The sequence below is a fragment of the Mus caroli genome, chromosome 14 (genome assembly GCF_900094665.2).
Source record: "Mus caroli chromosome 14, CAROLI_EIJ_v1.1, whole genome shotgun sequence".
Classification (NCBI taxonomy): domain Eukaryota; kingdom Metazoa; phylum Chordata; class Mammalia; order Rodentia; family Muridae; genus Mus; species Mus caroli.
In genome coordinates, this window is record NC_034583.1 from 85,606,471 (window position 1) to 85,621,933 (window position 15,463).

Below are 15,463 nucleotides of genomic sequence, written 5' to 3' on the forward strand. Positions count from 1 at the left end.
CAGAAAATAAGGTACATTTACACAATGGAGTACTACTCAGCTATTAAAAAGAATGAATTTATGAAATTCCTAGGCAAATGGTTGGACCTGGAGGGCATCATCTTGAGTGAGGTAACTCAATCATAAAAGAACTCACATGATAAGGACTACTGTTTTAAAAAAGAAAAAATATATATTCTTCAAAATTGAATAACAGATTGAAATGATTGAAATATAATTCATTAAATATGTTCTATTAATATTCAAATGCATATAGCATTGTTATGTATGTTTCATAATGATGGTATCTTTATACATCACTGCCAAATATCATTCAAATCCAGTCTTTTGAAACATTATTTGTACGACTACTTTTATTAAATATTAAAATATTTAAAATTAAAGGAACATTTGGTTATATGAATTTCGTAATGAACATATGACTTTATATAAAAGTATATTAAACAAAACCAAAAGTCCATTCCATGGACATTCTTACATGTGTGTCTATCAGTCAATTTTTCAAATAACTACTTTAAAAATGAACTTTGCACTTTTGTTTATGATAATGGTTCTTATTATTGAGACTATGGAAGGTAATAGGAAATATATCCGAGTGTATTAACTATAATTATACTTTTGTTTATATACTTAATAACTCACATTATTAAAAATTTGGAAAGGATTTATAAGACAATAATATAGTAACTGTTACTGCCTATTTTCTATTAATCTCCACATATTGTTAGAAATAAAAAATGACCCAATGAAATTACATTTGTCAACAGCCTTCAGTCTTATTATTTGCAAGCAGGAAGTGGTAGTTTTTGGTTTCATGTTCCTTTTTCATGCACATCATTTTTAAGGATTTATTTGCCTGGTTTTAATATATAAGCTTGTATGCTTTTCTGTGCAGCATAAGGCATCTACTTGTGAAGGCTAAACAACATCAAATTAACTGGAAAACAATTACAGGATGTTATGAGCCACCCACTGCACATAGAAAGAAGTGAACAAGACCCTCTGCAAGATGATGGATGTTTACTCTTAACCACTAGGACATCTCCTCAGTCTATCTAGGATTTTTATCATGATCAGGGTGTTGGATTTTGTCATAGGCTTTTTCAGCATCTAATGAGATGATCATATGGTGTTTCTTTTATTTCCTTTCACTTTTGCTATATAGTAGCATACATTGACAGATTTTTCATATTTTGAAACATCCTTTATTCCTTTTAGTGGAGTCTTTTGCACATAGTAGATGGTTATTGTGATGTGTTCTTGGATTCCATTTACAAATAATTTCTTGAGTATTTTTGCAACAGTCTGTGTATTATAGTATCATGGGCTCTATAGCCTTATACAATAAATTTGTGAATGTTCCTTCTCTATATATTTTCTGGAAAAAATTAGAGGCGTGTTGGCATTAGCCCTTCATTGAAAATCTGGGAGAGGTCCAAGCTAAAACTATCTGGCCCTGGGATTTTAATTACTGCTTCTACTGCCTTGGTGGTAATAGGTATGCTTAAATTCTTTATCTGTTCTTGATTTTGGAAAGTGGTATCAATTAAGGAATTCATCATTTCTTTTAGATTTTCCAATTTTGTGGAACATAGGAACATTTTTCTTCAGTGTTTCTTTTGTCACCCTTTTTGTTTCTGAGTTTGTTACTTTGGATATTCTAGCTTATTAGTTTAGTTAGTTTACATAAACATTTTTCTATCTTGCTGATTTTATCGAAGAACCAATTTTTTCTTTAATTGACCCTTTGTTTTGTACTTTTTGTTCTTATTTTATTGACTACAGCCCTCTGATTATTTTTTAAATTGCTTATTGTTCTTGAATATATTCACTTCTTTTTGTTTTTAAGCTTAAAGGTATCCTGTTCAGTTGCTACTATGAGATCTCTCCAATTTCATTATGAAGGCGCTTAGTGCTGTAAACTTTCCTCTCAGCACCACTTTCATTGTATCTTATAATTTTGGGTATGTTGTGCATGCATTTTCACTAAATTCAATGTTAGGATGTCTTTAATTTCTTCATTTCTGCCTTGATACAGTTATTGTTCAGTCTTCATAAGGTTTTCGAAGCTTTCTCTTATGTCTCTTTTTGTTGAAATCCAGATTTAAATCAAGATGGTCTGACAGGACTCATGAGGTTATTTGAATTTTATTGTATCTGTTGAGACTTGCTTTGTGACTGAGTATGTGGTCAGCTTTGGAGAATGTTCAATGAGGTGCTGAGAATAATATATATCCTTTTGTGATTCTGCAACATGTTCTGTAACTCTGTTATATTCATTTGAGTCCTAATATCTGTTAGTTCCACTATTCCTCCTTTTTATTTTCTGTTGGGAGTAGGATATTGAAATCTTCCTATGTCAATATGAGTGATTCAATGTGTAATTTAAGCTTTAGTAAGGTTCCTTCTGTAAATGTGGGTGTTCTTGTATTTGGAGTGTAAATGTTAAGATTTAAGATGTTCTCTTGGTGGATTATGCCTTTGATGCGTATGAAGTAGCTTTTCCTATCTTTTTTGATTAATTTTATTGGAAGTTTATTTTGTCAGGTGTTAGAATGGCTATACTAGCTTTCTTCTTTGGCTCATTTACTTGAAATATCTTTTTCCATACATTTACTCTGTGGTAATGTCTATCTTTGGTGTTAAGGCGTGTTCCTTATATGCAGCAGAAGTATGGATCTTGTTTTGACCTTCGTTCTGTGTATTTTTAGTTAGGAAATTGAGTCCATTAGTATTGAGATATCAATAATTGATGATTGTTAAATCCTGCTATTTTGTTGTTAGTATCATGGTGGGAGTGCTTGCATATGTGGTTGGGTGTGGTACATTTTCCCCTTAATTTGGTTTTGCTGGTGTGTGGTTATTTACTTCCTATATTAGCTTATAAGTTAGCTTCTTGCAGAATAAGCTTTTCTGATATTAACTATGTGTGGCTAGATTTGTAGCTAGATATTTTTAAAATTTGAATATGTCATGGAATATCATGTTTTCTAAATTTTGGTAAGCAAATGTTTCTTTGGCAGGTAGTCTGGGTTTGTCTGTGTGGTCTGTTAAAGTCTTCAATATATATTTCTAGGCTCCTCTTTTTTTTCAATATATATTTCTAGGCTCCTCTTTTAGAAGTTGAGTGTAATTTTAAAAGGTCTACTTTTATATGTTGGCATTTATTCCTTGCAGATTTAATATTTCTTCTTCTAGTCTAGCCTTAGGTTTTTAATATAATATAAAAGCTAGACTGTCTTTTGCCGTTCAGCCTTTATAGGTTCTGTCCATTCCTTATACCCTTTATGGTATGTCCTCCTTTAGGTTAGAAAAATTATCCTCTATGGTCTTGTTAAAAATATTTTATGGGTCCTTAGGCTGCACCTATTTTTCTATTTCTATTATTTTGGTCTTTCCATGATGTCCCATATTTGGTGGATGTGTTGTGTCAAGCCATGTTTTAGATGTAACATTTTATTTGACTGATCTATCATTTTATTCTATTCTATCTTCTCACACACTCTTATCCATGCCTTGTTGATGCTTTTCCTGTCGTTCCTATTGACTACCCTGAATTGCTCATCTCCAGGATTGCCTCAGTTTGTGTTTCCTTTTTTGCTTCTATTCTCATTTTCAAGTCTGGAGGAGTTGTATCGTTTCCTTCCTTCTTTTCTCTCCTCGGCCTTCTTGAAGTGATTTATTCATTTTCTCTCATTGTTGGTGTTTTCCTGGATTTCTTTAACTCATTTATTAGTTTCCTATTTAAATGCCTCTATCTTCTTCTTACAATTACTTTTATGGTATTTTCTAGCGATTCTGTCTTGGAATTTCCAGGGCTTGCTGAAGTAGCATATTTGGGCCTTTGTCATACCCTATTGCCCTGGCTGTTGTTGATTATGTTCTTATGCTCAGCAATAATCATCTGGGTTTGGGTAATTATAGGTTTTAGTGGCAATTTATGAGTTGATCATTGTTGGGTGGGTGCTTTTCCCTGTTTTCCATTTCCATTGTCCTTTGGCCTGATGTTTTGTGCTATGGTTCTGATGACCAGGATATTATATTTTTGAGTTCTGTAGGATATTTCTTCTGTGATTTTGGCAGCCTGTGTTGGGATTTTAGAATTTAGGATTGTCTCTGAGTTTGTGGGTAGTGGCTTGGCCTCTGTTACAGCAGGGGATTTTGGGAGTTCTGGGTCTTGTTTGGCTTCTGGGTTTTGAATACCAATATCCTTTTTGGGTTATCTGAACTTCTCAGTTCTTTGGTTGAGCAGAGGGTTGATAAGGTTCCTGATATGGATGGGGCCTCTGATAGAGCTGAGGGCTTTTGCAAGTTTTCTGGGATAGGATATGGAAATGAGGGAGGGCTTGCTATTGGGAAAGGGTTCCATCATATAGGGAGAGATGGGGACATAGTACATACACACACACACATAAATACTTGTAAATATATTTGCTTTTAAAAATAAATTTATGTCTTCTTAATCATATCTAACCTAGGACTTATCTTCAGGTTATTAATTAGATGGAGACAAAGAGATCTCAACTACCAGGATTAAGTGAATAAGTATTGAGAATATAAGTTAATATGAAATAAAGTCAAGGTGCTATAGAAATCCATATATAAAATATGCTACTAAAATTCATGCATACAATATATCTCTTACAACTTGAAATTAAATTTTAGCTATTTTTCTCTCATTTAATATTCATTTTCTAATTTTCAAAATGAAAATATATGTATATTATTCAGAAATATTTTTCAAAGCCAGGCGGTGGTGGCACATACCTTTAATCCCAGGACTTGGGAGGCAGAAGCAGGTGGATTTCTGAGTTTGAGGCCAGCCTGGTCTACTAAGTGAGTTCCAGGACAGCCAGGGCTACATAGAGAAACCCTGTCTCGAAAAACAAACAAACAAACAAAACAGAAATATTTTTCAGATTAAGTAGCTGTAAAATTCTAAACTAACTTTATATTTTCCAAATACAAATTATACATCTCCAGTAAATAACACTATCTCTGCTGTTTATTGAATAATATGTACATTAGTTTCAAAGACATTAAGTAAATTAGGCAAATTGGTAACATTTTTAAAATTTAAGGGAAACAATCTTATGCTTTGTATGAGTGAGTAGATCTTTCTTCAAATGAAAGAAATTCAGAGCCTGGCATGCATCAGGCATGCACTGTTCACTGAACAACACTTTCACTTACATATTTAAACCAAGTGATGGAACAGAACTGAATACTTAGAAAACTTTTCCCATATTCTCATTCATCTCACTCTATTTTTTAGATGAAAAATATTCTTGTGACAGAATGATCAATCTTGACAGCCATTAGAAATTACAGCAGGAAATTAGTGTTTAAAAACGACTATGTGTTCAGTAATATAAGGAAACAGGTGGTGGTTAATTTCAATGGTTTAAAAATCTATGCTATCTTCTAAATGCTGACAAAAGCAAACAGCTTGTCTCTTATTATCTTTAGTCAGTCAGCAAAATTAATTGCATTTTTGTATGATAGGTTGTAGCATTCTCTTTATTTATCTAAACAAGAATTTGCCTTATAGTTATTTTGACTTTGATAATGCTTTTGACAGTTACATAGTGAAAATTTAGTGACATAGTAGTGTACTGCTCTCAGTATCTGGGGCATAATTAGAGCCATAATTGATAATGTGGAAGGCTTCAGTTCTCCTACCAGGGGGTTTTGGTTTGCAATAGTGGAATAAAGACATTCTCTGAATCTTACATTGTCACACAGCCTCAGTGAGGTGACAGGAAAGGGGGTCAAAGAAATAAGTGAAAAAACCATAACCTTCACATTAGACATTTCAAAATGTATTTGCTAAACTAGGGTTTAATTACATTATAGCAGCAGCCTAACTGCTTTGTATACATCATGACAGAGACATGTTAGCAAATATTATTATCCATATTAAAAGTTAAAATTAATGGATTATCAGTGATAAATTATTTTCTGAGTGTTTGAAATCATGAAAGTGCCTTTTTAAACATTAGAGTGAAAAAATCAAGAAAACCAATGAAGAATGTTCCAGATAATTGGTCAAAGCCAACGTTTTGCCCAAATATATAGTGAGATGGACACTTAATAAAAAAGAGTGCTTAAAGGCAATGGCTGAGCTCAAAAATACATTTATATAGCTTTTCATATCAGGAGGGGATTGTACAATTTCACACTTTTAACACTCTTTGGATTTAATTTTCTCCAACTGCTCTGTTGCCAGAAATTCCAAATATTCATCAATTTTTAAGATGTGTATGAGTGGGCAGTCTTTACCACATGTATTTATAAAATACTAGGAATCTCTATATATTTGGATTTCTCTGAAATTTTGTATTTATATTGTTTCAAAAAATGTCATTTTAAACTGACCTCATAGAAAAGAAATTTAATAGTAGTTTCTTCTAGTGAACGATATTTCACCTCATATTTAAGTCATACAAAAAATAAAAACAACCTTAATATATGTGTGGAAAAGAACCTTAAGTTGTTGGTAAAACTTTCTCCCTTAGAATGTACAGTGATTAATTGGTTAAAATCCTTGCTTTGGGTAGGATGAAAAGTGCATTTACAGTGCTGCATTTATTATGTATGTAAGCAATTTGCATTTGAAGTGATAATAGTAATAGCACCTTAAAAAGTCATCAGGTGGCTAATATGCCATGTAATGTGTGCTAAGCACTTTGCATGCTGTATGTCATTTAATCCTCTCAACTACTACATAGGATGAAGCTGAAGTGCTGAGCAGTTAAGCAATTTAGTGGAGCCCTCACTGCTAGAGATGGTTTACTTGGAATGTGAAGGCCATTTCTCTACACCCAAAACATGTTTTTAGTCCTTGCATTATCAGCTAATATTGAATTCTAAATATCTGTAAAGACAAATATGACAAAATTTGTTTGGCTAAAATTAAAACATTGGTGTGAGTGGTATCATATTTTGAAAAGACTGTTTTGCATAAAATTTACACAGGCTATTTATCAAGATGCAGTCTTGGAAGCCATGAAAGTCAGATTTCTTCAAGTATATTTTTAATGTCCTTCAAAAACTGGTTATTAACAATTTTGTCACATTAATATCTTATCTGTTCATGTATTTTCAAGTATCATGTAGTAATTTTGTTTAGGAAATGTGAAATATAACTGCTTTGAGATTTCATCTTACTAAAGTCAGAAAGTATAAATACAAAATAACTGCCCCCAAATGACGACAATGATATGATGCAAGAGCATCCTCATTTAGTGTTTATGGGGCCATAAAGAAAGGAACCATCACCCTAGAAGTCAGTGAGATGGATTTCCAAAATGTTCAAAATAAATTTATCATATGCTATAGCTATATTACTCTTTGCTATATAATATATATTCCCAAAGGACTTAATATCTTATGCGACAGATACTTGTTCAATCATCTTCACTGATATCTTTTCACAATAGTTAGAAACTGGAAAATCTAAATATACTTCAGCTGATGAATGGAAAAAGAAAATGTAGAATATATACAATATAATATTCTATCCAGATGTTAAGAAGTAGATCAGATCTACTGATCTACTTAATTTTAATTTTCCATTAAATGGTTGGAATCAGAAAATTTTATACCGAAGGAAAATACACAGACCCAGGAATACAAATTCTGCATGCTGTTTCTCCTTTGTTAAATTTGGCTCCAATTTTTAGATTTGAGTTTATAAGATGATGTGACTGGATAAGCAAGAAAAGTAGAATGGGTCCCTGGTAAGAAGGGAAAAGGAGAGCGGGAGAGTATGCCATAGATCCTATAAAGGGGGACATTTAAAAAATATAAAAGAAAGGTGTTTGTGTAACTAGGGTGGGATGAAGGAGGATGATAAAACAGTGGGAGAATGAACAAGACAGAACTGACACTTAAGATCTAGAAAATATGTGTAAAAGTTTTTATGTGATTACTTAACATACATATAGTATATTAAGAAAAATGTGCAAACATGCTAGAGAATGTGAGACAAATTGAAAAATTATTCACCATGTGTAGGAAGGCAAACTAGCCTGGACCCTAGAAATCAGTGTAAACATTCCTCACAAAATTAGAAACAAAACTACCTCATGACTCAGCTACACTCATAAATGTAAAGTGTCCTTGGCCTACTCATAAAGAACCCCACATTTCAGTATACAGAAATTTCCTCCTTTATATTCATTGTTCCTTTATTCACAACACCTGGGAAATGTAAACAACTGAATATCCATCAGCTGTGGATTGGGTAATGAAAATGTGATACATAGACTGTATTTAATAGTATTCAGCTGTAAAGGAAAATAAAATCTTGTCATTTTATTACGTAAATAAATGCATGATTTTGAGTGAGGTAAACCCAAATCCATTAAGACCAAAGTTACCTGTTCTTTGTCATCTGAGATTTCCATCTCCAAGAATAAGACATGGAGTCTTATCATGTCAGAATCCAAGAATGTAAAAAGGAATCATTGTGGGAGAGTTGAGGAAAAATGAGAGAGGGGAATAACAGAGTGCATGTGATCTGAGAGCAGATTTGGCACTGGAAAAGGAGCAGAGCATGTGAGACCCCAAACCCATCACCAGTGACAACTTCCTCTAACAAGAAAACATCTACTCTAAGGAGGCCACACTTTGTAAAAGTGCTACTCCCTTTACAACTGTGTAGACCATTCTCTTTCAAACGACCATAAGAGTTAAAAGTAACTTGATGGTATCCAAAACTCTTTGGAATGAACTTTAATTGGGTGGTAATTTGAATATGAGTGTATCAGGGATTATTCTTGATTAGGATTTTAGTAAGAGACATGTTTGATATTTATTTTTAATATTTTATTTTATTGCAATCTATTCTCATTGGCTATAAATCCTACTTGAATAATTTATTCTTAAGTATCAAAGGAAATACTTATAAATATTAGAAGACAGTAGGCTTATTTGAACACTGAAATTGAACATAAAAATTTTATTTCAGGGAAATTTGGAAACTCAACTAGAATTACAAATAACACAGCCTTGTGTCTACACATCTGACATTCATGTAATGGTTTCTAAATATCCAGATTAGACCTAATAGTTTTAAATATTTTCAGTAAGTACAGTTTATGATGCCTAGAAAAAGTAGATATAATAAGAAAAGAAAAATTCAAATGTAGTCAAGAATTAAATCTAATCCTGGGAGGAGAAAACAATGAATATGGTCCCCAGAGTTTTGTAAATATTGCTATATAGAAGCCAGAGAGGTTCAAAGAAGCTGATCTGCAAATGGGTCAAAGGTTTACTCAGGGATACAAATCATCTTCTGTGTCATAAACACATGTCCTTTCCATTGCACCTTTATTGAGTCTCACAGTAGGAAGTGAGATTTGAGAAATGAGGTCAGGGCCTGCTCCCTCACGGAGAAGCCCCCTGAGATGTTGAATAGGTCAGTCATCAGTACCATGCAAAGCTATCCAGGAAGAAATTATATTTTTCAAGATAACTACATGCACACAGGCAAATTCTGTACGGAGATGGTGAGTTCAATTTTATTTTTAATTATCAGTTGTCAAGAAACAGATTGAGTTTTGTCATACCATTTTTCTTACCTTCAGGAGAGAATTCAAATGTAGTCATGCATAGTCCCTAAGAGAATTAATTCTTTTGAAAAATTAGTCATACCATGCTTAATTATTTATAAAGCTAGAGGGTATCTAAGGTCTTGAAAAAGATTACTTGCTCGAAAAAAGTCAAAAACATGGGTCCTATGCTTAGAGTCGATACTGTGTGACATCATAAAGGCTTTTCTCCTCAAGTTCTCTAAAGCTATGTGCGTCTGTTGAGAGACACCCCATTTCACTCTCTATGATATTGAAACTTTTCCAGTAGGTACATCAGCTAACACATTTGACCACTATTTCATAATTCCTTTCTTCTAACACAATTGCTCCTTATTTCATAACTCCTTTCAGCTAATCATAGATGATATTGAAAACCTTCCTTAATTATTGTTCATTGATAAAGGCTGGTCACAGGTGAGTCGAAACTTTCATTTAAAATATTTCACATGTATTATTGCTACAAATATTAAATGAATCAATTTGTGGCAAATATTCTTTAAAAGTATTAGTTTAATATTCTTTTCACGACTAATTTTGGAAATAAAGTCATAGATAGTTGTAAATATGTGTTTGTTGATTAAATCTTACATTTTTATCAGATTTATTTAAATCTTATTTTACTGCACTACCAGCTGGGTTACTTAAACACTTCCTGCTTCAACATTCATCTATACAAGGAGATATTCAAATGTTTCTATAATATAATTACTAAAAACTTAAACAATTGTTTTAAGATATAGCTGTATAGGTCAGGAGATATGTATTTATTGAACAATATAAATAATATAGCAGATATGTCATTAAAATAAGAAGGGTTATTTCAGTGTTCTGTATCTAGTTCCTATAGGAGAAACACTTGGAGAAGTTACTGCTCTGTAATTTATAAATAAATTTATAATATATATATATGTATATATATTATATAAATAATATATATAAATATATAAATATAAATACTTTATAAATAAATGTAATTTATATTATTCCAGAGAGAAAGTAACTTAGAAAACTGTAAACTACAAGACCCACTTAGTTCTAACACTTCAGGTTCACATTTTAATGAAGGAACTGGAGCCCTGTTTGTGTGCCTAGTCTTTTTAATATATTTCTTCTCTATCATGCCTTATCAATGACTTAATCTACCTGCAACCCAGATGTAGAAAAAAATATGAGTAAAGTATAAAAGATTCAGGTTCCTAAGGAACAGAACTTATATTATTGGGTAATTAAATGACAGTGGACATAAATCTACTGAGATTCATATGTAGTACACACTGCAGTAAATAAATGTCACACTGCAGTCTTGTTGTGTGACATATTTAGTATTGCAGCACAGTTAACTCTCCACAAAACAACAACAAACAATAACAAACAAAAACAAACTAAAGAAACAAACAAAAAAACACGATTTCAGAACAAAGATACAAATTTACTTATGTAAACCAATGATTTTGTCAGGATTACTTTTGGAATATGCTGGAATCAGAGTCAAACACTGTACTGAAAAGGCCACTTTAGCATGTATGATGATTCATCAAAGCTGCATTTCTGGAGTTCTCTGACAAAGAAAACATCTTTGCAGCATTGCCTCTTCCTGCCTGGTGCGTAATTCTTGTGGGTGAATCATGTGACTGGCACTTCCCGAGATTTAAGTTTTTAATGCTTTTTTTTTTTATTTTAGATAATAATTTTACAAGTTCTCCCTTCCATTTATTCCGTGCAAACTCTTACACATACCTACTTTGTCTCTCATATTCCTGACTGAACATTTGGTATAGAATGAGCACTTGGTGCGTTTCTTTCCTGAGGAAGACTATTTCTCCCACTCTCAGCATTCTTTAGATGACCTTAGTTCTCTGTGTAAGGTTGAGACTTATTGAACTTTACTCTGTCCCCTGCCATCACTCACCCACATTTACAAACCTGTTCCTGTCATAGTTGCTTGGGTACAAGGTGGGTACATCTTTGAATTCCACCAGCTATCTGAGTCTTGGAATCTCCATCCTTGTTCCAGAAGGAAATGTTATTGTCCAAGGAAAGAGCTGCACCTGAAGTATTGTATTTTATTGAAACTACAGAAACTATGTTAGCAATTGTTCAGTTATTCATAATGTTAATTCTACTTACATGCATAAAAATAGTCAGAATGGACATGGTTAACTATGTATAGCATTTAATAAGTAACATCGGTAATAGCATACATTTCAAGTAAAATAGTTTTTACTTGATGCTACTAATATAAAAATAATTTGCAATAAAATGAGTGATATTTCACTTATGATAAAATCTGAACCTTTTCAATTCACAGAAAATGAGAATTTATCAAACTTTCACTTTTCTCCTCACATTTTCTTAATTAATATATTTAATATTACATTTATAGGGAAATAAAAAATAATATATTTTGTGTAAGTACTATTTTCACAACTATAAATACATTTTAGAAACAGTTAATAGATGTCAATTTCCTACTGAGGAATAGAAAAGTATAATTAATAACTAATATGTGTGGATCCAATTCTAAAATTATTTAAAAAATAATTATCCTTATATTGTTTAATTGAGAAGAAGATAACTCTTTTCCTCTCTGTAAGAATATAATTTGGATTCTAAATTACATATTTTAATATCAGGTTTTGTAATTCATTATAATTTATATTAAATTGGTTCTGATTTACACTATTGGTATACAGAAATATAATAGGACTATAAGTTTGATTTTGCTAGGTTCTTAGACTAAATATCACCACTAACCTAAGAATTGACCTTAAGGAAATGTAGTAACTATTCCTGGTTGTCAACTTGACTATATCTGGAATGAACTACAAATCAGAATTGTAATGATCACCTGTGATCCTGATCTTGATGCTGGGAGATACAAGTTTCGGGCCTGGATCTTGACATGGAGATCTGGAGGCATAGTGACTATGAATCCTAGGAGAATAAGACATGGAGATCTCTGACTTCAAGGTCATCTGGGACAAAGAACATACTTTTAATCTGAGCCACAGAAGATCTCTTCTGCTGGATAACTACATAAGGACATTGAAAGAAGGAAGATTTGCTCTTCTTTGTGTGCTTGCCTTGTGTGACTGAGAAACTGCCAATACTTGGACTCCCATTAACAGCTGCTGCTGACCATTGTTGGGGAGCTGGACTACAAACTATTCTTCTTGTGTATGAGTCATGAATGCTGTGATCAATCCCAGCAATATCTATAGCATCTTTGCAGCTGTTAATCTTGGTTTTCTTGTTCCTATTGGATAAATTACTGGTCCAGAAAAGCCTTTGGTATGTTTGGCAGACTTCAAGGCACATGCACAAAAGCAGCTGTCTAAGTCCTCCTGGGACTTTGTTAACATAGAAGCTGACAGAAGCATCACCTACAATGACAACATAGCATCACTCAAAAGAATCTGCCTCCACCCCAGATACATGAGAGATGTGTCAAAGGTGGACACCAGGACCACAATCCAAGGAGAAGAGAGCAATGCCCCTATTTGCATCTCACCCATGGACTTTCACTAGATTGCCTGTCCGGACAGAGAAAAGAACACAGCTAGAGCTACACCAGCTATATCCCAGAAGACATTCTTGCTGCTGATTCTGGAGACTTCCCTTGGTTCCAAATCTATATGCAGTCAGACTGGAACTTCAACAAGCAGATGATTCAGAAGATAGAAGCCTTGGGTTTCAAAGCTTTGGTGATCACTGTAGATATGCCTGTACTTGGCAATAGGCAAGGGAACAGGAGAAACCAGCTGAATTTGGAGGCAAACATAATGCTGAAGGATCTCTGATCCCCCAGAGAAAGTCCACACAGTCTGCCCTCACATCTTTACCCAGTACATCTTTCTGATGGAATGATCTCTACTTGCTTCAGAGTATAAATCAGTTACCCATTATCCTCAAAGGGATTTTAACAAAAGAGGACACAGAATTAGCAGGGAAGCACAATGTCCAAGGCACCATTGTGTCCTCCCATGGTGCAAGAGAGCTCGATGGGGTTCTGGCTGCAATTGATGTTCTGAGAGGAAATTTTCACCTTATGATTCACAAATGAAAAATTATTTTTCTTATTCATATTTCCTCTCATTATAGAACATTCAGATAAGTGTTGTATAGTGTCTATGTATACTCATTGTGTGATATATTTGTATTAAGGAACATTGTATCAATAATGAGGAAAGTAAAGAGGAAACATGAATGTACTATTTATAATGCTGAAGTATCACCTTTGAGAGTTAAGTAATAAAAAGACAAAAAGCAGGATCTAATAAAATCAACAGGCACTTTATATTAGAAAAACATAACAAGAAATCATAGAGGTGATATTGTCAGTATTTATAAGAAGTGAGAGATTCAGAAAGTATAATGTTATACGTATTTAGAAACAATCAGAAACATGACATGAGAGAAATGGTCCCCATGAATTCAAAGCATGCACATTGTGGATGATTTTGTTAAAAGGAGTTTGGTGGTCTGTGAGTACAAAAACAATTTATATTACATTGTAAATGTGTAATTCTTATAGGCCTCCCTTTATATGTTGCTTGGCCTTTTTCCTTTACATGTTTTAATATTCTTCCTATATTCTATAAATAGTGTTTTGGTTATTATATTGCAGAAGGATTTATATTGCAGGAGAGATGGGGCCATCAACCCTTCTTCAGAATTTTGATCCAGTGTTGTTCCTGTCTTAAGGAAATTCAGGTACTAAAATGGAGCAAAGTCTTAAGGAAAGGCCATCCAGTTACTGGCTGAACTTGGGGGTCCATCCCATAGGCATGCACCTGCTGCAGACAGACCTCACTGGGGTCCTCAATCCGCAAGAAAACTTGGGGTCCTGTTACAGGTGGGCAGGAGTCAGCGAAAGGGTGACAAACAGACATGGACACAGGGAGTGTGGTATCTGAATGTAATTTGTCAAACCAAGCATCCTATTTTTAATACAGAAGAAAATAGGGAAGTTAGGTGACACATCAGCAAGGTACATAGTGGTTACCAGATGCTTAATGACTCTTACACAAAACAGAGGAATGCAAACATAAAGACTTGCAGGAACTGGGCAATAAAACAACTGAGACAAAGCCAGCTCTATCTAAGGTCAGCTATATTCTTAGAAGCCAGGTGTGAGGTCTTTATACTCCTGGGGCAAGGGCTTTCACACCCAAGCCATGGTTCTAATTGGGGAGTTTCATTTTATCTAACCTTCTCATGAATAATACAGCCTTCTAGTTCCTCCTCAAACCACAGCCCGATCTACTTCTTCAACTATTGTAAATTCCTGTATATGGGAGTGATTGTTTGGGAGGACTTTCTACTAATAAGTAATGTAGCCTGCCATACATAACTATAATAAGAATTCTAAACTTACTTTGCTAAGCTTGCCCTGAGATTTCTAACTCTATGTAGTAGATAGTAATGCCTGATTTCTTTCACTACCTCTCTTACAATACTAGAGGCAATTCTGAGTGTCACTGAATAGGCAACATTCTTAATGAAATCCAAGCCAAGGGTTGGCTCAAGGACTACCTAGGGCATTTGTGAAGGCCAGGAAGCAAAGTTCAATTTTGGTTAGGTATTTGGCAATTCATTGCTTGGAGGCACCTATAATAAAGCAATACTGAAAGAAAGCACACAGATGCACTTGCCTGTCCCAGAGACTGCTGGCCTCTGTATTCCACACTTCCACTTCACTCCAGTCAGAATGGCTAAGATCAAAAATTCAGGTGACAGCAGATGCTGGCGAGGATGTGGAGAAAGAAGAACACTCCTCCATTGTTGGTAGGATTGCAAGCTTGTACAACCACTCTGGAAATCAGTCTGGGGGTTCCTCAGAAAATTGGACATAGTACTACCGG

General features: G+C 33.8%; 1 pseudogene; it reads left to right on the forward strand.

The window, feature by feature from the left end:
* The first annotated feature begins 11,118 nt into the window (after nt 1-11,118).
* Nucleotides 11,119-13,662, forward strand: LOC110308996 (annotated as a pseudogene).
* Nucleotides 13,663-15,463: the final 1,801 nt, after the last annotated feature.